The sequence below is a fragment of the Mustela erminea genome, chromosome 15 (assembly GCF_009829155.1).
Source record: "Mustela erminea isolate mMusErm1 chromosome 15, mMusErm1.Pri, whole genome shotgun sequence".
Taxonomy (NCBI): domain Eukaryota; kingdom Metazoa; phylum Chordata; class Mammalia; order Carnivora; family Mustelidae; genus Mustela; species Mustela erminea.
This window is the reverse complement of record NC_045628.1, coordinates 68,557,229-68,579,990: the sequence shown is the minus strand read 5'-3', so window position 1 is coordinate 68,579,990 and position 22,762 is coordinate 68,557,229. Positions and strand designations below refer to the sequence as shown.

At 40.4% G+C, this 22,762-nt stretch overlaps 1 protein-coding gene across 1 annotated transcript in view; it reads right to left on the bottom strand.

Annotated features, from left to right (window-relative positions):
* Positions 1-22,458, bottom strand: part of SMAD9 (SMAD family member 9) — a 74,974-nt gene extending 52,516 nt beyond the window's left edge. Inside the window, 2 exon segments of the mRNA XM_032314649.1 lie at positions 12,067-12,276; positions 22,054-22,458. The gene's annotated coding sequence lies outside the window, so the exon portion shown is untranslated.
* Between the last annotated feature and the right edge of the window lie 304 nt (positions 22,459-22,762).

Here is a 22,762-nt window from a genome sequence, read left to right as displayed (position 1 = left end):
TTTTTTTTTTAAGATTTTATTCCTTTATTTGACTGAGAGAGAGACCGTCAAAAAGGGAACACAAGCATGGGGGAGAGGGAGAAGCAGGCTTCTCGCGGAGCACACAGCCTGAGATGGGGCTCGATCCAGGACCCCGAGATCATGACCTGACCCAAAGGCAGACACTTAACAACTGAGCCACCCAGGCACCCCACTACTAACATTCTCATTTAAAAATGTACCAGAAATCGGGCGCCTGGGTGGCTCAGTGGGTTAAGCCGCTGCCTTCGGCTCAGGTCATGATCTCAGAGTCCTGGGATCGAGTCCCACATCGGGCTCTCTGCTGAGCAGAGAGCCTGCTTCCCTCTCTCTCTCTCTCTGGCTGCCTCTCCGTCTACTTGTGATTTCTCTCTGTCAAATTAATAAATAAAATCTTTAAAAAAAAAAAAAAAAGTACCAGAAATAAAAAATTATTTTAAAAAAAAAAATGTACCAGAACTCTGTGTATGTAGCATGTTTATAAATGTTAAGAATTTCCTATCTTCTCTTACTTTCCCTGTCCTGTCTAGCCTTTCCTTCTTTTCTTTCTCACTTCCTTCTTTAATTGGGATAGAAAGGGAGTTTTTCCTCTCCTTGATTTAAAAAACAATTCATGGGGCACCTGGGTGGCTCAGTGAGTTAAGCGCTGCCTTCTGCTCAGGTCATGATCCCAGGGTCCTGGGATAGGCCTGCATCTGCCCAGCAGGGAGCCTGCTTCCTCCTCTCTCTCTCTGCCTGCCTCTCTGCCTACTTGTGATCTCTCTCTGTCAAATAAATAAATAAAATCTTTACAAAAAAATAAAAAATAAAAAATAAAAATAAATAAGTAAAAAGTAAAAAACAATTCATGTTCATGAAAAAAAAAACTAAAAATGAAAAAAAAACCTCAAACAACCACTGTTCATCCACACAGAGAGAATAATCATTGTTAACATTTTTGTGAATTTTTAAATCTTTTTTTATAAACAAAACATATTTTAAAAGAGCATTTGTTTATAGATATGTCTCACAGTCTGCCTATTTCAATGAATGATATATTGTAAGCATTTTTGTTATTAAATATTTTGTTTCTTAAAGGTTTTTGGTAGTCAGAGTAATATTCGACTTTTAATTTTAATTCTAAGTTGCATTTTTACTTCATTTGCAATACTTTCTTGTGCTGTAATTTGGAAAAACACAAAACAGATTTAGAGCACTCCCTGTACAGAAAACTTTCTGGAGTTTCAGAGTAAATGCTAAAACAAAAACAAAAACAAGACCTAGATGCATTTTGTCTTTAGTCATATGTAAATCAGTCAAGTCACTTTACAGTTCTAACTACTTAAGTTTCATATCAAGCTACTATTCTTACAAAAATTAAAACATACACAAATATTCTTTTAGTTAAATTTCATCTGATCAATCAAAATTCCCAAATCTTCATGTGCTTCTTGATATGACTACTATTACAAATTTGAACTTCTTCTTTGTTTTTTTAATATTTTATTTATTTATTTGACAGAGATCACAAGGAGTCAGAAAGGCAGGCAGAGAGAGAGGAGGAAGCAGACTCCCCACAGAGCAGAGAGCCCGATGTGGGACTCGATCCCAGGACCCTGGGATCATGACCTGAGCCGAAGGCAGAGGCTTTAAACCACTGAGCCACCCAGGCGCCCCTTTTCTTTCTTTTTTTTTTAAGGGATTTATTTATTTAAAGATTTTTTTTTTTTTAAAGATTTTCTTTATTTATTTGACAGACAGAGATCATAAGCAGGCAGAGAGGCAGGTGACGGGGCGGGGGGGGGGGGGTGCGGAGCAGACTCCCTGCTGAGCAGAGCCGGATGAAGGGCTCCATCCCAGAACCCTGAGATCATGACCTGAGCCGAAGGCAGAGTCTTAACCCACTGAGCCATCCAGGTGCCCCTCTCCAAATTATGTTAAAGTGAAGTTTACATTACATAAAATCATTCATTTTAAAGTGAACTATTCAGTGGCAGTTAGTACATTTACAATGTTGTACAACTACCTCTAATTCCAAATCATTCCCACCACCCCAAAGTAAAACCCTATAGCTATTATACAATTTCTCCTCATTTCCAGGTCCTACCCCTACCATCAGGCCCCTGACCCTGGTAATATTCTACTTGCGCTCTATTTCTATGGCTGAAACCTATTCTGCTTATTGCATATAAATGGAATCATGCAATACCTGGCCTTTGTATCTGGCTTCTTTCACTTGACATGGTTTCAGAGTTCATCCCCATGGTAGTAGATATCAGTATTTCATTCCTTTTTATGGCTAATATTTTTTCATTGAGTGTGTGTGTATGTGTGTATGCATATATAGAGAGCAATTTATTCATCAAGTCAACCATTAATTGACCTTTGAATTGTTTCTACTTTCAGACTATAATAAACAGTACTGCTATGAACATTTTTGTACTGGTATTTGTTTGAGCCCCTCTTCTCAATTCTTTTGGGTATAAACCTAGGAGAACTGCTGGATCACATGGTAATTTTATGCTTAACATTTTGAGAGACTGCCAAGCTATTTTCTACAGCAGATGAACCATTTTACATTCAATTTCCCTAATGGTTAATAATGTTGAGCATGTTTTCACAAGCTTATTGGCCATTGGTATATCTTCTGAAATGTCGCTCAAGTCCCTTACGTCTTTTATCTATCTATTTATTTATTTATTTTTAGGATGGGTTCCACAGCATAGAATGGAGCTCAACCAGGGCTAGAACTCACAACCCTGAGATCAAGATTCAGACGCTTAACCGACTAAGCCACCCAGGTCCCCCCCTTCCCCATTTTTAAATTGTGTTTTTTTTTTTAAGGTTGCTTTATGAGGTTTTTATTTTTTGAGGGTTTTTTTTTTTTGAGTTTTTAAAAAATACATTCTGGATATATAAATACTGAGATATATGATTTGCAAATATTACCCTCTTTCTATATGTTGCCTTTTTGCTCTCATGATAATGCTCCCTGAAGTGCAAAAGTTTTTAATTTTGATATCAAATGTATTCACGTTTTCTTTTGTTGCTTATGCTTTTAGTATCATATTTAAGAATCCACTGCCAAATCCAAGGTCACAAAGATTAACCCCTCTGACTTCTTTAAAGAACTTTATAGTTTCAGCTCTTATATTTAGGTCATTCATCACTTTCAGTTAACTGGAAATAGTGTCAGGTAGGGGTCCAACTTCATTGCTTTGCATTTCGCTATCCAGTTTTCCCAGTAACATTTGTTGGAGACTATTCTTTCACTACTGAATGGTTTTAACACCTTTGTCAAAAATCAGTTGGCCACAGATGCTTGGATTTCTGGACTTTAAATTCTATTCCATTGATCTCTATGCCTGTCCTTTGCCAATTCCACAGTTTTCATTACTGTACCTTTTTAAGATGTTTCAAACTAGGAAGTGTGAGCTTTCCAACTTTGTTCACCCTTTTTGAGACTGCTTTGCATTTTACTCATTTATATTGTTCATTGTCTCTTTTTCCTCCCCCCAACACAAACTCTATTAGGATGTGAATTTTTTGTCCACCTCTGCACCCCAGCACATAGAGTTAAAGCCTAGCATGTAGCAGGTGTTTAGTATTTGCTAAAGGAATGAATGGGCTCTTGAGAAGATAGAATCATTCACAGCTCCCAGAAAAGAGTGGGGGTGGGAGGAGGAGAGGGGAGGAGAGGAAGAGATAACCATGGGTGAGCAATTCTGGTCAAAGACAAGTTGAAAGGGCAGGAAGGAGGGGCGACTTAAGGCCTCAGGCTCCAGTGCCAAGGGACCCTTTCAAAACCATACTGGCAGGAGGGCATGGGCAGCAGTAACCATTCTGGTGTAGGAGTCAGTCTTCAGCAATTCAAATGTACTAAATCTAAAAATCATGTAGTTAATATCATGTTGAACACTTTATATTTTTTGAAGATAAGATGAAACAGAATGAATAACCATGAATTGTTTTCTGTGGACTGAAAGGACAAATAGCTTTTGCATCTTATCTCAAGAGTCTGCACAGCTTTTAGCATATGTAAATAAGTACTGTTGATAAGTTAATGTAATTTCACAATCATATCACACAACATTCCTTGAAATGTAAAAGTACCATACTGACCTTTAAAAAAAATTCTGAACAAAATCTTAAATAAATACATCTATCACATTTAGTCAAATGAAATAACTGGGTAGTGACATCAGCAAGTCTGAACACTATTGTTACTAATGGGACCCAAGCCAGTGAATAAAGAGCAGAGCTAGAGTACATGTAGAACAGCTCACGATAAATGCATTGGCAAATTTTCTTTGGTGTTTGTTACTTTTTTCAATTTGCAAAATTTTTAAAATGTAAATCATTAAGGAAGGATGAAGAAATCATTCCTCTTGAATATATATTATATAAACTGCCACTGAGTAATTGCATTTTTCTTACATAATAGCAAATACTGCTGCCTTGAGATTAAACAATATATGCCACTCCACAAATAAAGCCATATGGTTCCATCTGTTTCTAGGTTCCATTACAGTACACCTACTGGTTAAAAAAAAAAAAAACTGTTAACCACATGATGCAAATATGCCTCTTATTTAACCTGTTAAAAATCAACAAAGTGTTATCAATATAATTTGGCAGAGTTTGATTTATTAGGGGATTTAGATATGCATCTCCTTATCCTCTTGGCGCTGATGATGATTTAACACAATATGTGAAATATATAAACTAGTACTAAAGCTGCATATCTCTGGGATTTGCCAGGTGCTAATTGCTCTACTCATGCCTCAGGGAAAATGCACAATTGCCCCAGGCAATCATCCTAGGTTTAATTACCATCCGGGAGTTTTATTCCCTGGACAGCAGTGACAGCCTGGAGAGAGTTTTGCCTCAACTTGGTCTTCATCTTAGCAACTAAAAAAAAAGACCATGGGGCGGTTCACCACCACCCTTACAAAATCCACTCCAGCAGGTGAAATTGCTGTTTCTCCTTCAAATGCAGCTCGGGTCTTGTAGGCCTCCGTGACGTCCCCAGACAGAATTCTCCTCTCAGTCAGTACCTTACACACATGACGATTTTCACTTTGGATCATAACTTGTCTGTTCAGATATCTCTCTTCTATTAAATGGCAGAGTCTTTAAGAACTTGACTATCTTGTTCACCTGTGTAGCACCAATGTTTTGCCTAAGATTGGCACTTAATAAATATTTATTACTAATTATGTTAAATGACTATGTCACCTAGTGCCGATGCCTGGGAAATAGTAGATGTTTAATAAATTTTAACTACCAGAAAATTTCTTCCTCTCCTCTACTCAAAATTTTGCTTTTTCCCCCCGCTTTTCATCACCATTCTGCTGTCAGAACTCAGCTCAGGCTCTCATCACCCTAGGCTACTGGTTCTCTCTGAGGGATGACTTCACTCCCTGTGAGTCTCTTGGCCATGTCTGGAGACATTTCTAGCTCCACAAGTTGGCTGGAAAGAGAGGGTCCCACTGGCATCGAGGGCATAGAGGCCAGAGACGCTGCTAAACATCTCAGAGAACAGCTCCCATAACTAAGAATTGTCCTGCCCCCAGTGCCGGGAGGCACTGCTAGATTTTTATTTCTGGTCATTCCCCTCTAATCCTGTTCATTCTCTCCTCTAATCTATTCTTCCTATAATCTTCATTGATTGAGATATAATTGACATAAAGCATTATATTCATTTCAGATGTACAACACAGTAATTCAATACTGTATATATTACAAACTGATCACAGTAAGCACAGTTGACATCTGTCACCAGTTTTTTCTTGTGATGTAACTTTTAAGATCTACTCTCTTAGCAATATTCAAATATAGAATACAGTATTATTAACTATCTCACCATTCCGTTCCATTCCATGGTTTATTTTATAACAGGAAGCTTGTACCTTTTGGTCCCCTTCACCCATTTTGACCACATCACATCCCAAGCCTCCAGCAACCACATATCTATTCTATATACCCGGTTTTGGGTTTTTTTTTTAAGATTCTATTTATAAGTGAGACTAAAAATATCTACCATCCTTTTCTTGTTCAAAAGGTCTTAATTTTTTTTTTTAATGTCCTTAGTGTTTTTGGTTTAGTTGTTGCTGGAGTTTCAACACTATCAATACATCAATATGTCAAAAGTGGAACAAGAACCAAGTCTTAAAAATTCCCATTTCTCGGGGCGCCTGGGTGGCTCAGTGGGTTAAAGCCTCTGCTTTCGGCTCAGGTCATGGTCTCAGGGTCCTGGGATCGAGCCCCGCATCGGGCTTTCTGCTCAGCAGGGAGCCTGCTTCCTCCTCTCTCTCTCTCTCTGCCTGCCTCTCTGCCTACTTGTGATCTGTCTGTCAAATAAATAAATAAAATCTTTAAAAAAAAAAAAAATTCCCATTTCTCATGTAGGTGTTTTACAACTCTCATGAACATTTTTAAATAAGGAAGACACTGAGGGGAAAAAACCAGACTCTAAAAGATGACAGCTAATTTTTCTTCAGTGATCCAAATTTCTAAACCTACAAAGGCCAAATCTCCCTTCTAATTTCATTTGCAGTTTAAATGCTGTTTCACTGGAAGTTATACCACACACTGAATTGTGATCTCTTATCCTGGCTAGATAGCCTCTAATCTAAACTTGATTTGTTCAAAATTAATGTGATCTAAGGCTGGTAGGCTTTAAAAGCAAAGACTTTTTAAAAAATATATGTGATTCCCTCCATTTATATGACCACATGTTGTGAATTAATTCTTAAATGTAAAAAGTCACATACAGAAGTAGGTGGAAAATATATTTACAAGATGTTTTAGAAATTTTCCATTCAAAATAACATTCCATGTAACTCATATAGCTGATAAGGATTTACATCCTGAATATATAAAGAACTCTTATAACTCAACAACCAAAAAACAAACAGTATAATTCAAAAGTGGACAAAGCACTAGGAATAGACTTTTCTCCAAAGAAGATAATATAAATGGTCAACAATATGACTGCATGATAACATCAATAGTCATTAGGGAAACGCAAATCTAAACCACAATGAGATACTACTTCATAATCATTAGGATGGCTATGATCAACAAAACAGAAACTTATAAGTCTTGGCAAGGATATGGAAAATGACAATCTTTGTGTACTGTTAGTGAGAATAAGAAATGGCTCAGACACTGTGTCAAACAGTTTGGCAGCTCCTCAAATACTAAATGTAGGATTACCAAATGACCCAGTAATTGCACTCCTAGATATATACACACAAAAGAACTGAAAACAGGTATTCAGATGCTTGTACACCAGTATTCACAGTAGTATTACTCACGACAGCCAAAAGGAGGGAAACAACCTAAGCGTCCAAGAACAGATGACCGGATAAACAAAACGTGGTAGATATGCACCAAGCAATAATATTCAGCTTTAAAAAGGAAAGAAATTCTGATACAGGCTACATAATGAATAAAATTTGAAGAAGTTATACTAATAAAATGAGCTAGACACAAAAAAGCAAATTTTGTTTGACTCCACTTATATGAGGTAACTAGGATAGGCAGGTTTATGAAGATCTAAAATAGAACAGAGGTTACTAGGAACTCAGAGAAAGGGGAATGGGGAGTTCTGTTTAATGGAGACAGTTAACGGCGTGGGAGGGTGAAAAGGTTCTGGAGAAGGCTGGTAGTGATAGCTGCACAATAATGTTATGAATTTAATGCTACTGATTTGTATACTTAAATGGTAAAAATGGTAAATTTTATGTATTTTTACCACAATAAAGAAAAGCCTTACTCCAAATGTTATAATAATTTGCTTCATCACTACCTTCAAGGGATTTTACAAATAATGTCTCCCTCTACAAAAATCTGAGGGTATTTTTTTTTTTATCTAATTTCGAGATGGAAAATAATGTGCCATTGGTACAAGGAATCCTTGAAAGAAACTAGAATCCCCCATAACATAAAATGCTAGGAAATCACACACACCCCAGGCCCAATTATATAGGATAATCTCCTTCCAAAGCCCATACTCAGTGAAAGACAAGCACAGTTTTGTACACTCTTTGGCATTCTGCCTGCCTTTCAGATCCTTTCTTCCACTTAATGCTGATTCATGTAAACATATCAATTTTCTTTGATGGCCATAGCTTAGGAGAGAAAGGAAGTACTATTTTTAAAGTATCATTTGCTTCTACCCTAAGAAAAAAGAGAAAATATGGAACAATGTCCAGAAAGCTTTTTTTTTTTTTTAAAGATTTTATTTATTTATTTGATAGAAATAGACACAGCGAGAGAGGGAACACAAGCAGAGGGATTGGGAAAGGGAGAAGCAAGCTTCCTGCTGAGCAGGGAGCCCGATGCGGGGCTCGATCCCAGAACCCTGGGATCATGACCCGAGCCGAAGGCAGACGCTTAACGACTGAGCCACCCAGGCGCCCCCAGAAAGCTTATTTTTAAAATGAAGTGTATTTTTTTATCCCAGAACCAGCCAATACCAATTTTGCATACTATCAATCAACATTATTGAGCTTTATTTTCTTGGAATTTATATTATTTTTATAATATAAACTATAAAATTCCTTGAAAACAAATAATTGCGTTCAACAAACATCCACAGATTCAACTGTGAGCATTCTGAAAGAAAGCAGAAATCTAAATCTTTCCATGCACCAATACATCTGATGTGTATTTATTAAAGATTTTCTTTTTATGAAAGATTTTATTTATTTGAAAAAGAGAGAGAGCGTGAGTGTGGGGCGGGAATGGAGAAGGAGGGGAGGAGGGAGTAAGGAGGTAGGGGAAGGGGAGACAAGCAGTTCTGCACTAAGCAGGCAGCCTGAGGCTTGATCTCAAGACCCTGAGATCAAGACCTGAGCCAAAATCAGGAGTCCGATGCTTAACCAACTGAGCCAGGTACCCTACACCTGACATTTAAAGTTGTAATAAAACCTAATAGTCCAAAATCTATATGACTTCAAATCCATTAGGAGGTCCACAGATTTTGAAATTCACTCTTTCGTAAAACTTTACGATCCCTCCTGGAATAGAAATGTAACAGAATCTACTGCAAGAAAATATTATTGGGCTAATAAATTTATCCTATAATACACAACTAAGTACAAGAATATCTGAAGTTAATTTTTATCCTCATTTCTGGATTTGGATTAACTGTGGCCCAGAGTCACTACATAATGACTGCAAGGGTCACATTCAGTAAAAGCCCACGAATATATCAAAACCCTCATAATGCCTAACGCACACACGCAATCTCATTTTATTTTATTTTTTATTTTTTAAAGATTTTATTTATTTGACAGAGAGAGACACAGCGAGAGAGGGAACACAAGTAGGGGGAGTGGAAAAAGGGGAATGTGCGCCCTATGCAATCTCATTTTAAAACAGAAGTCCAAAAAACACTTTGATTTCTTTTTATGTTAATACTGAATTTCACATAAAACAAAAGTCCCTGACTAAAAATGATGTGTTCTGACTAAACCCAGACAGGGTTACCGTGCTAGGCAGGCTTGTACTCATGACAGGAAGTCCTGAGGTAAACTGGTGTCACCGGCATTTATACTTAATATGCCACTGGGAAAGTTTTGATTTACATTCACCTAAATCCCTGGGATACGGTTCTCTCAACCACTCCTCTAGTTTGACTTTTCAGCTAGAATGTCAATGCTGACTGGACATTATTTCTTAAGTTTCTGTGAAAATTTAGAATTATTTTTTAAAATAAAGACTGGGGCACCTGGATGGCTCAATGGGTTAAAGCCTCTGCCTTCGGCTCAGGTCATGATCCCAGGGTCCTGGGATCAAGCGCTGCATCGGGCTCTCCGCTCAGCAGGGAGCCTGCTGTCTCCTCTCTCTCTCTGCCTACCTCTCTGCCTACTTGTGATCTCTGTCTGTCAAATAAATAAATAAAATATTTTTAAAAATACATTTAAAAAATAAAAAATAGGGACGCCTGGGTGGCTCAGTTGGTTAAACAGCTGCCTTTGGCTCGGGTCATGATCCCAGCATCCTGGGATTGAGTCCCACATTGGGCTCCTTGCTCCGCAGGGAGCCTGCTTCTCCCTCTGACTCTGCCTGCCACTCTGTCTGCCTGTGCTCGCTCTCACTCTCTCTCTCTCTGACAAATAAATAAAATCTTAATAAATAAATAAATAAATAAATAAATAATAAAGAGAATTTTTTTATTGTTGCAGAGTACCACTTCTTTTGGAGACAGAATTATGATTCTTTTGCCTGTTTGATATTTTATTTATGACAAATGTCGTGAAAGGAAAGAGGAATAGACATTAGAGCAGCAAACAGGGGATCTAACAAACATGCCTAATCATTTGGGCCGCTTTTAAAGTAGATTCAGAATGCTATAAATTTTTTTTTAAGTAGTATTCTCAATATTTAGAACATGATTAAGGGCACCTGGGTGGCTCAATCATTAAGTGTCATGATCCCAGTGTCCTGGGATTGAGGCCTGCACCAAGCTCCCTGCTTAACCAGAGGCCTACTTCTCCCTGTCCTGCTCCCTCTGCTTGTATTTCCTCTCTCGCTGTGTCTCTCTCCATCAAATAAATAAATAAAAGCCTAAAAAAAGAAAAAAATTAAGGGTAAGTAACTCATAAGACTGTTGTAAGAGAACATCAACACTGTCTTGAAAAGGTTACTGCCTGGGGCGCCTGGGTGGCTCAGTGGGTTAAGCCGCTGCCTTCGGCTCAGGTCATGATCTCGGGGTCCTGGGATCGAGTCCCACATCGGGCTCTCTGCTCAGCAGGGAGCCTGCTTCCCTCTCTCTCTCTCTGCCTGCCTCTCCATCTACTTGTGATTTCTCTCTGTCAAATAAATAAATAAAATCTTTAAAAAAAAAAAAAAAAAAAAAAAAAAAAAAAAAAAAAAAAAAAAAGAAAAGGTTACTGCCTAAGTTTCTAGCATTCCACACTACGTTCTTCTCATTGTCAGCATATGTTTGGAGATATTATATACCACCCCACAAATGTGGTCTTTTATTATTCAAGTATAAAAGGGCCCACAAGGTAACTAGTGTCTCCAGGAACAGGATGCAACATGATATAATGAATATTTGGGCAAAGAAGACTTGAGTCTGAATGCTAGCTCCATCACTAAGTGTGACCGTTAAGTAATTAACCACTTTGATCCTGTTTCCTCTGCTGCAAAACTGGAACAAAAATTATTACTTTTCGTACTGAAAGGAAGCATGCAAAAACAGTCTGAAAACCGTAAATTAATGTAATGATAACTATTTTTTATTATTAACAAGTAGTTCTACTTCTGCTTATTCCTCCTACATGCCTTATTATAGAAGTAAAAGGTGCCAAAAAAGAAGAAAGGAAGAAAGATAAAGTAAAACAACCTCAAAGAAAGATCAGAGGCAAAAAAGGAAAAAAAGAGGATCAATGTTCACATAAAAAGAAAAACAGTATCTCAACATACTAGCATTGCATTAGGAATCAAACTTATTATTATTTATTTAATGGCATCATTTTCTGCCTACTCAGCATGAAATGCTACTATTCACCCAGCAGGGCTAGGGGACAGATATTTCTGAGGCCATAATTTATACTTTCTATATAGTTCCGAGGGAGAAGGCGAGAAGATAAACAGACCCTGAGAGACATGAGGTGATCACTGTATAAAATCTGACTATCCAGCAGTTCCACCTGTGCAAAACCTAACTGAGAACAAGCGACAAGCAAATGTCTACCTGCCAAAAGAGGTCTTACGGAATCTGCACAGAAAAGCTCACACAGGACCTATTTGCAACTGCCTTTGGCTACATTTAAACAAGCATGTTTGTATGATTTCCAAGTTTACAGCAAATTAGAGCAGCACACTGGGAGAAGGATGAAGAGATGCTCCTGGGGGCACGTGACAGCAAAACGAAATCAAAGCTGGCAGCTGGACCCCAAGGGAAGGGACCAAAACAAGCCAAACCAAACCAAACTGACAAACAGAAGAACTACTGAAAAACAGACAGCAGGTCTCAGAAGTACAAGAGTTTGAGGTCACTGGATCTGGGAACGACCAGACCTTCCTTCCAGCTCCAGCCTTGCTTACCGAGCAATTTGTAAACGGTGTTCTTCAGAAATCTGGAGACCGCAGAGGGACTCGGTCAGACGCAGCAGCAAGACAGCAGGGCAGAGCTGGACTCCAGGGGGAGGGCAAAGCTCTCGACTTTGTCCCTCTGCAGATGCCACCATCCACCAAAGCAGCCCTCTTCATTCAGCTTTACTTAATGAGGCTTCTTTGATAAAAGGGCCCTGTTGACTTAAAAAAAAAAAAAATTTTTTTTTTTTAAATTAAAATTTGACCACCACTGACTTCTACACTCCAGGATCCTTAAATGCAATACATTCCAATGTAGTAATGAACTCCATGCCAAGACCTGGGGAGAGGGATGGATGGACAGACAGAGCAGAGAGGACTTGAAGGGTAGTAAAACCATTCTGTATAACACTACACTTGCCCGAGCAAGAAAAAGACTCAGAAAAACCCCAGGGAAATCTTATTTCTCTTCTTCCTCAAGGCCACATTCAATAGGTCATTAAATCCCCTGGATGGACCCTCCCACATATTTCGTAGCTATGCCCCATCCTGGACATCCCTCATGAGTATGTCCTTCTGGGCCTCCCCATATCCACTCACCCCCAAAAAAGTACCCTCCCCGTTGGGCCACTATTGCCCTGTCTTTCCAAGTCCAGAGCAGATCCTGTCACACTTTTTAGTGACGTACCTTGCTGTGAGACCGAAGCAGAATGGGACGGAAACTATTTCTAGGGCTTGGGATTAAAAGTGTTGTATTTGTGATTTAGAATGTTTGTCACATACATGTAGTGGTACCTGGGTGGCTCAGTGGGTTAAAGCCTCTGTCTTCAGCTCAGGTCATGCTCCCAGGGTCCTGGGATTGAGCCCCACACCAGGCTCTCTGCTCAGCAGGGAGCCTGCTTCCCCGTCTCTCTGCTTGCCTTACTCTCTGCCTACTTATGATCTGTCTGTCAAATAAATAAATAAAATCTTTAAAAATAAAATAAAATGTTTGTCACGTACATGTATATATAGATTTGTCCAATTTCTTTTTTTTTTTCTGAAGATTTTATTTTAAGTAATCTCTATACCCAATGTGGGGCCCCAACTCACAGCCCCAAAATCAAGAGTTGCATGCTCCACTGACTAAACCAGCCAGGCACTCTGTCTCCAAATTTCTACTATGCGCATGCATTTATATTTTACATGGAAACCACCCATCCCCCCACCTCCAAAAAAAACAAAAACAAAAACAAAAAAGGAGTATCCTGGGTAAGAGTTAGTACTTTTAACATCACTTTCTTTTTTTTTTTTTTTTTAAGATTTTATTTATTTATTTGTCAGAGAGAGAGAGAGAGAGAGAGTGAGAGCGAGCACAGGCAGACAGAGTGGAAGGCAGAGGCAGAGAGAGAAGCAGGCTCCCTGGCGGAGCAAGGAGCCCAATGTGGGACTCAATCCCAGGACGCTGGGATCATGACCTGAGCCAAAGGCAGCTGCTTAACCAACTGAGCCACCTAGGCGTCCCTTTTAACATCGCTTTCAAAACAGGCTCTTCAAAATCTTTCTCCTCAAACTACATTCTCTGTCTCATCAATCCTCATTCCTTTTGTCTTCACTGCCTCCCCTCTGCCCTGGGGCCTGTGCATAGTGACATCCTGGAAACCTCCCCACGGCCCCAGGCAGCAGCGTTAATCAGCTATCCACAGCTCTCCTGGGCTTCCACAGCACCCGGCATATATATACCTTCTTGAAAGCACAGAGGACACTTGCTTCTTTATATTTGTTACTTGTTTTCCCCAGAGACACCCAGCTCCTAGGGAAAACCCCAGGCTATGCCACAGAATGGTCTGAATTGCCTAACGCTAGGTTTGGCATACAATAAATGCTGCATGAATGAAGGTAAAATCCAGTGTGATTATCAATAACAATATCTACTGTATTATTAAGGCCTATGTAATTAGGCTACCTTTCGACCTACAGCCCACTGCTTTGCTGATGTAAGATAACAAACTCCTGGGACAGGCAGAACCATATAATGCATTTTCTCCTTCCTGTGCATAGTCTTTCTACTTAAGGTGCTGTCATATTGCACACTGACCTTTATGGAAACACCTGCAAAGTGTGAAATGGCTATAAATAATATTTTAAATGTATTTTTTTAAATGGCATGTGGGTAACTTTTAAAGTTTTACTGATGCATGTGTGTTGTGGGAGGTTGAGTTTCCTGACCAAGGGCTGCTTGAGTGGTGGAGATTATAAACTGAGGGAGAAGTTATCACTGATAACTGTGTTCAAGATTGCTCTTTGGGAAAGTTCAGATTTTTAATTGCCAAAGACATTCATGCAGCAGTGGAAATGGTGTGTCAACCGCCATCTCACCAGCTTTGCTAGGTGTCCATGTGGCCACTTAGAAGCACCACGCCCCTTCCATTGGTCTCTAATCTCCTTCACACACAGATCTGATGATGTGATTCACCCGTTCAAACCCTTTGGGGATTTCTCTTTTGCCCACAGGTTAAAATTTAATAGTTTTCTCTTGCTTACAGAGTAAAATCCTAATGCCTAACCCTTCCTTCTGCCTTCTTCTACAGTATCTTAGGGAAGAGAGAGGACGGTGGTTGAAGGAAGAAATGAAATCGAGCAAGAATCAGCAATGAGCCAGACATCTATGCTAGATGCTGACCCCTTCTCTCTCTGATAGTACAGTTGTAGAGACAGGAGCGGAGACAGAATCTAAACACATTAATGCCAGACAGGTGATAGATTACAAATGCTATTAAAAGGACCAGGGGTGACTTCCTGTAGGAGGGGCCATGCACGCTCACTCTTGAGCCAGTAGAGGTTAAGAGGGAAAACCAGAGAAGCAAAGGCTCTTGTCCCCACAGACACATTAGTACAATTCCAGGCCCAGGGATGTCTTCAGCGTCCTTCACTTCTGAACAAGGACCTGGTGCAACAATCTCTATTCCCCTTACACTTTGGATTTCACTTTTATTTTGACTCCTAAAACCCCATATGGGACCACTATAATTATCCTTGTCATGGGTGATTCAAAATACACACACAGTAAAAATGGAATTCTAACCAGGAAAAATATACAGAAATCCAAATAGATTGCTCCCCTTTTTTTTTGCATAAAGATACTACTGGGTAGGGCGCCTGGGTGGCTCAGCGGGTTGAAGCCTCTACCTTCAGCCCAGGTCATGATCCCAGGGTCCTGGGATTGAGCCCCGCATCAGGCTCTCTGCTCAGTGCAGAGCCTGCTTCTCTCTCTCTCTCTCTCTCTGCCTGCCTCTCTGCCTACTTGTGTTCTCTGTCAAATAAATAAATAAAATCTTTAAAAAAAAAAAAAAAAAGAAACTACTGGGTAAATATTTTGATATTTGCTTTCCTGATTTCTCTCTCTTTCTAATTAGGCTATGAAATCCTGATTTTATTTTCCTTTGGTACTTTATTTTGTTATATGGTCCTTAGGGTTAGGGGCCTCCTAGGCAGTGCAATTACTCAAGGCACAGAGTAAACAATGATTGAGTGAATAAACCTATATAAGCTGCTCAGATTTTATCTAACTTTCTAGTGTAATGACTGCATCAACAAAATCACATTTTAAAACCCTAAACATAATCCATACAATGTCTTGAAAAAAAATGTGTATTTGCAGTCAGCTTAAATTAATGACAACAGAAAGGAAGTGCCACTCCTTTGAAGTAACACCTAGGCACTGACTTGCCATTGTTTGCAAACATAGCCCACACCTAATGACTGCTTTGTGTCAACACAATTAACCAAGAAGCCCTAAGGGAAGCGTTTCTGTACACAAAGGTTTCTCTTTGACAAACACCTGATCTAATTTTTGCTCCTAGAAATGAATTTCTACTACCACCACATAACAAGGAAAGAATAATATCAATGCATCAGCAAGTTAAGGAAAACCACAGGAGAACTAAAATCTCTTTAGCTTCAACACATTTTCTCATCTTCCACATTCACTGGCTTCTAATAGTCACTCATATCATTAATCAAACCATTAATCATAACTAACAATAATCCCATATCATTCTTCATAACCATTAATCACCAGCAGTGCCATTTTGTGAACATGTTGTGCCAATTTCTGGGGAGTCATTAGGAAACTGGAATTCATTTTTCCAGACAAACAATGTTCTGAGTGCTGATTAGATTCCCTGGCCAGCCCACTGAGACCCTCTGAACTCCTAATTAGCTTCTAATACTGCTGACACCAGCCTAAATAAGCAATGTCAGTCTTCGGCATGAGTAAGCTTGTCCAAGCTAAGGTGTCTCGAATCCTTAGAACTACCCCAATGCACAAGATTTTCAATGAACACTTTTTCCTATGCAGTCAAACTCCAGTTCTCTCCTGTGTGATTCCCCGCAAAGAAAAAAAGGAATATGGATTAATGGATTTAGAGTGAAGTGTGAAGAGAAGTCAAACATTCTACCATGAGATGGAAAACTCTGATGGAATCTGTGAATCCTTCTTAGAGTTATTTTCTGAAATGTGTGGCTCCCAAGTCAGTTAAATTTAGATACAAGAATTCAGAAAGCAACTCCCAGCACTTCAGTTGAATTTCACCATCCATCAAACTCTCCATTAAAAAAAAAAAAAAAAAATCTGCAAATCTGCTCCAGACCTTCCACAACCCACAAGTACTTAAGTTAAAAATCTTTCACGCCTTCTGATAAACGGTCCCAAACGACAGTTCCACATCAATCTCTTACCCTACCCATGTCACAATGTCTGCATTTCATCAAATCAAATCAAAACATACAGTTACATACACACTAACTAAAGCAACTCAACATTTGACCAGCTTCCGAGCAATTTAACAGATTAAAAAAGAAAAATATTAGGCTACATGGAAAAAGATATTCCTTGGGATAAAGCAGAGTTGGGATCAAGCGAGCTCATGGCCCAGCCTAGCTGTGGAAGCACCCTCAGAAGCAGTGAATGTAAGCTGTTGCTACTCAGTGTTCACACTTCCACTACTCCCCAAGCCTCCCTCTAGATTGTTCCTGAAGCAATCTCTAATGTCAAGCCATCTGGGTGGCCCCCAGAACACACGCTCACTTTACAGATTATTTGTGCAGTGGTTGAAAACTGGAGTTTTCTCCAGGTCATTGGAGTTCTGGGATGAATGGTCATTCTTAGTGATGTCAGTGTTTATAAGTCCAAGACTACTTTTCACTAAACCCATTTCATGACTGAGGAATACATGTTTTCCATGTATAGTCCTTCAAAATTAAATTTGAAAAAGGGGAAGGGGAAGTGATCAAATATTAAATTTCCCTATGCGGAAATTCATATACTAAAGCAATGCTACCTACCAGTGATATCTGGTAATCAGAATAAAAAAGAGAGAAAAAATGTGACATTTAATACTACCCCCCCCCAAGAAAGAAATCAGAATTGTCTTTATAGGAAAAATCAGACTTTGTAGGACTCCTTTACATTTATTTTATGGGTTAAATTTTTATCTTTGAATTAAATAGGGTTAGAGAATGAAGGGGAAGAACCAAAATATTTTCAATGTTTATGACTTCTAAAATGATACAGAACATACACATTTATAATTTGTTTCTTACTGTTTCTGCATTTCATCTTAAGTTATGAATTTAAATTTTATGTCAGAATCTCTTTGAATCTCAGAAAATTGGTTTTGAGTTGATTAGACTTCCCAACTAAAACTGTAAAATTGAATGTATTATAGGGGCATGATATTTATACACAAATTATATTTTTATATTACACTATCTCTATTAATTCTGAGTCACTTAAGAGAATATGACGTATTTTAAGAAATGATTTAGTATCGTTTATTAACACAATGAGCACGGAACAGAAAGGAGAGTCAGTTCTCCAACAAGGCTGATTGATAAGACTCTTTATACAACCAACCTGACCTAAACAGAAATTCATCTCAGTAGCGGTCTGCTTTTTCTTTTGTGACCATAGTTTGAAACACATACATTAAAAATGGTATCACTTTTTATGTGGCTATGGGGTTGGGGAGAGGGGTTAGCGATTTTCTGTGGAATTACATTAGAGTTTCATTGTGGTAGTCATATCACATCAAAATCTGGGGTTTTTGTTGTTGTTGTTGTTGGTTTTTTTTTTTTCCTAAATGGTTTCCATTGTGTCTTTAGTGAATCTGATATGGAAAATCGCTAATGCAATAAGAGTATCACATAAGCTTTCCTGACTGTAATGCTCAGCCACAATATTCAGAAGAGGCTTGACTGGACTGGAGGCTTTTCAGGGCCAGCTCTCCACAGCCTCTGAACAAAGTCCTCAGCTCAAGTTCAACACTGGCTTCTTGAAAGATGCACCGCTAAGACGTACTGTATGGGGGAAACTCTTTTACAGATTTTATTTCAGAAGAAAAAACAAACAAACATGGGTTCAGTGAAAGATGTGTCACTTAATTACTATTTATTGACTGAGCACTATGCTAGGCACTGTGGGCGGCATTAAGGGAAAGGAAAAGATGAAGCATGGTCCCTTCCTTCACAGATCTTGAGAGCACTGACTGACTAGCAGAAATAAATTAGCACATGAGTAACTTCATATAAGACGAGACGGAGCAAGAGTGGAAAATGCAAAGAGGCATAGCAGCTCAAAGGAGGAGACATCTGAGACCAGGACCATAAAAAAGTTCGTGAAGGCTGCACCTGGACAGGACCACAGAACATGAGGAAGATGCAGCCATCCCTTAGGATCTGATGCTACGCTGGGAAGCAGGGGATGGCATTTTAGGCCTTAGCATGAGTACAGATGCAGAGAAGAAAAAAGACAGGGCATGACGGGAAATTATAATATTATAATTCATTATCTTAATGAATTATAATAATTTAATGACAGCTTGAAATCTAGAAGGAGGGGTAAGAGCAACCTGGAAAAGTGGTCTGGGGCAGCTGGAGGCTGCCACCAAAGGAGAGTAGTACAGGGTGTTCAGGATGGTTTGGGGTGCAAGTGTCAGGATGCATTTCTTTGGGAAGATTAACATCCAGCTTGCACCGGTATAATGGCTTCTAATACTAACAGATATTGTGAAATCTTAACAACATTGGTTAGCACACGTTCCTTGAGACACAATTTACAGGAATATTTATTTTAAAAGGTTAGTTTATTGCTAAGGGATAACTGTTTATTTTTTGTTATGTGACCACTCACAACATGGACATTCATGAGCTAACAGAAAAAAAAAAATCTATAAAGCATACTCAAACTGTTGTAACTACTCATGAATTCATTGTTTGCCTGTTTTGTTCTGTTTTTTTTGCGTTAGAATAACTTTTCAACTCACTAGCAACAGTAACCAAGGAAATAAAAATCCAACAACCTAAAATTACAACTGTTTGAAGAGATTCATGCTTTCAATGTACTGCTATATTTATTCTTTTATTCTGGACACTTCCTTGTTTCTGAATTCCTCTCCAAATGTTAGAAACAATAACAAAATCTGCACTAAGGTTTGATAGAAGCTTAAAATGTAATTAGTATGTTTTGCAAATTTTAAGTCTTCATTTTCTGTAACATTTACCTTCCCTTAAAGCAAAATACATTCTTTGAATATGTATTATTTCTGACATAATAAAGCAGTAGATGATGAAATTGCTGTTTTCTTTATTGCAAAGGGAATGTTAGATATAAACTAGTTAGTTGCCTACATGCTATACTGACCACTCCTGAGACATGAGCTCTCCAATTTGGCAAAGGAAATCGCACTCTCATTAATCAAAATTAAACTGTTTGTAACCCTGAAAGTGAATATTTTAATCTTTATGAAATAATTTCTTGACAGATTTTTTTTCTGCTCCAGCTGACCACATGGACAGAAAAGATAAATAATTTTGCCCGTTGTTTATTACTTATAGATATCCTTGGCAAGGTTTCATTTAAAAAACAAAACAAAACAAGAAAACCTCTTCTTTCTCATTCCTTGTCTTGGGCAATCAGGGATGCAGTAGTTGATATCTGTAAACATTCTCTGATTAGCCATTAACTGAAGATATAGAAGAAAAATATTTTAGAGGGAGAAAAGTCTAATAGTTCATGTTGACTCTAAGACACTGATGACAAAGGTGTGGGAATTACAAAGTACTTAGGGGTTTAACCTAAAATTTGTTTATACCCTTCATCTTCAGTAAACACTGTACTGATAAAAATGAGTTTGTTCAGGTCAAGAATATGTTGACATTCTCTTAAACATAGCTTAAAACCACAGAGCTGAAGCATAAAACAACTCAGACAAAGATAGCCAGTCAAGCATAAAAATGGGAGTTGGTTGTGTCAGAAGAGATTAAGAGGCTCAAGGCTGTCTGCTGAAGACAGTTGTCCTGCCATCAATGAAGACAATTATTATCACTACAAGTTCCTTTTCTGATATATTATTTTAAACTTTTGTCATATTATATTTAAAATGTTCCTTATTTATAAACTATTACATCATTTTCTTATCTGCAGTGTCCTTCTTGGACAACCACAAATTTGAAAACAGTCCAAAATCTTGTTCATGATTTCCTACAAGCATAGAAAGACTCACTTACTGAATGTGGAGTTTGGAGAATGTGTTTGGGCTTTACTTTTACTTCCTTTTTAAATATAGATCGCTATTTTAAAAATATAAACATCCAATGGCATTCTCTCACACCGGCAGGACTCCTAAGACAGAAGATCTGTTTGTAGCATGAACATTTCACTCCCTCAGAAGGATGCCCTCAAAGCTGTGCTCAGTTACGGCCAAGGAGATAGCATTATTAAATGCCGTATGACTTGACAGTTATCCTCTATTATTCCTGCTAAACCACACTTCCCAAAAGATCATCCGAGAAATCTGGCAAACCACTGTAATGACACTTGTAAATTGGATCCATTAAAAGCAATCCACAGTGTCCTGTGGGTGTGCATCCGACTGTTAATTACTGGGTAAATAATGTACATGCAATTTTATTCCGAAACTAGATATACAAAAAAATCGTAGGCTATTTCTCAGAAGTACCAGTTCCAACCCAGAAATAAGTCAACGGAGGATTTCTAAATTATCCTTTGAAATTTCCACTGTCAAGGGTGGGAGGAGGAAGGAATAGTAACGGGAAGAATTGTCAGCGATTAGCCATCCATAAAAATGTTTTCCCCGCGCTCCTCCTTCCGATCACAATGCTGGCGTCAGTTAGTCTCCTGTATCTGTTCCCCACCTCGCCCCCCTCCCCTCTGCGGAGAGCTGGCACCGAATGGCAGGCGAAGGAAAAGACAAACATCCCAGCTCCCAACACAATCCAAGCGCTAGCCCGGAGACACTTGAACATTCCTAACTTTTTTTTTTCTTCCCACTTCGCGTGCCTCAAAGGTAAGCAGAGTGAAAAAGCCTACCAAACAGAAGGCCAGGGAGGCCAGCTGAGTCACAATTACTACCCCCACCCCGCTTTCTCCACTGCCCCCCCCCCCCCACTTTCGGCCACAACAAACGGTTACTCAGCTCTGAGTCTGGGTCTCCGCGGCGCCTGTCCTCGGTGCTCGACCCCCGCGCGGTGCCCAGTCCGGGCGCCGGAGAGCTAGCGCGCATCCCTGCCCACGCCCTGGGCCACAGCACCGCTCGGCCGGCGCCCCCGCCGCGGGACCAGCATCCTCCTACAGGTCCCAGGTGCCCGCTGCCCGGGCGGCTGCGGCGGCGGGGAGGGCGCGCGGCCAACTCTCCGGTGCTGTCCCCTCCGGCCCCACCCCACCCCAAACAGGCTTCGCCAAGAAATGCGGGGATGGAGAGTACAAAGAACCCAAGCCACACACCAAAGGGCCTCGGAGACTTCCCTCGGGGAAGAACAACTTAGCCGCACAAGCACACACACACGCGCGCGCGCGCACTCGTCCAGCGCGCGCTGGGGAGGGCATCTCTTACCTGTCCCCACGATGCCACTCATCCCTCCCCCCACCCCAGGTCCGGCTCCCCACCCCACCCCCCGCCGTGGGTCCCCAGCCGCCCGCTCCAAGCGCCGCGCACTCACTGCGTGGCTGCGCGCGCTCAGCGGCTGCAGGGCCCGGCGGCGGCGGGGACCGAGACAGCGGCTGCGGCGGCGGCGGCGGCGGCGGCGGCCCCAGCCGGCGTCAGTCAGACTGGAGCCGCGAAGCCTCATCGCCCGTATTAGTGCGCCGACCTGGAAAGCGGCCAGGAGCCCTGCGCACGGGTCCGCCCCCGCCCGCCGCCGCGCGCCCTGGCCGCGCCGGGAGCCCGCGAGACGGGGGGAGCGCGGCCACGTGCGCGGAAACTTGCGGCGGGGGCGCTTCGGCGCGGCCCTGCGCTGCCTCCCGGTCCTCCTGCGGGACCTCACGCCAGCCTCTGTGGGTGACTAAGCCCCGCTGGAGGGCCGCGGTGGGGAGGCTCCCGCCAGCCGGGTCACCTCGCGTCTCTCGCTCTTCCGCCACCCCTGAGATTTCTTGTGTCTGCCTGGAGCCTGAGGCCAAGGAGTGTTGTTACCAGAGCAAGAGGTACAAGATCAACAAATCGGTTTGAACCGGCCCCCCGCCCCAGACTTATTTCTGACACGTTTCTGGGCCCTGATGGTTACTGTTACTTGCCATTTATTGCTTACTAGCTTTTCAGGCTAAAGGGAGCCTTACATCCTTACACCAGTTGCACCAGGGCAACTGGTTTGCACTGGCTTTGAGGAAGTCCCAGAACCTAAGTCAGGTTCGGTGTCCTCAGCCAGCCTCCTG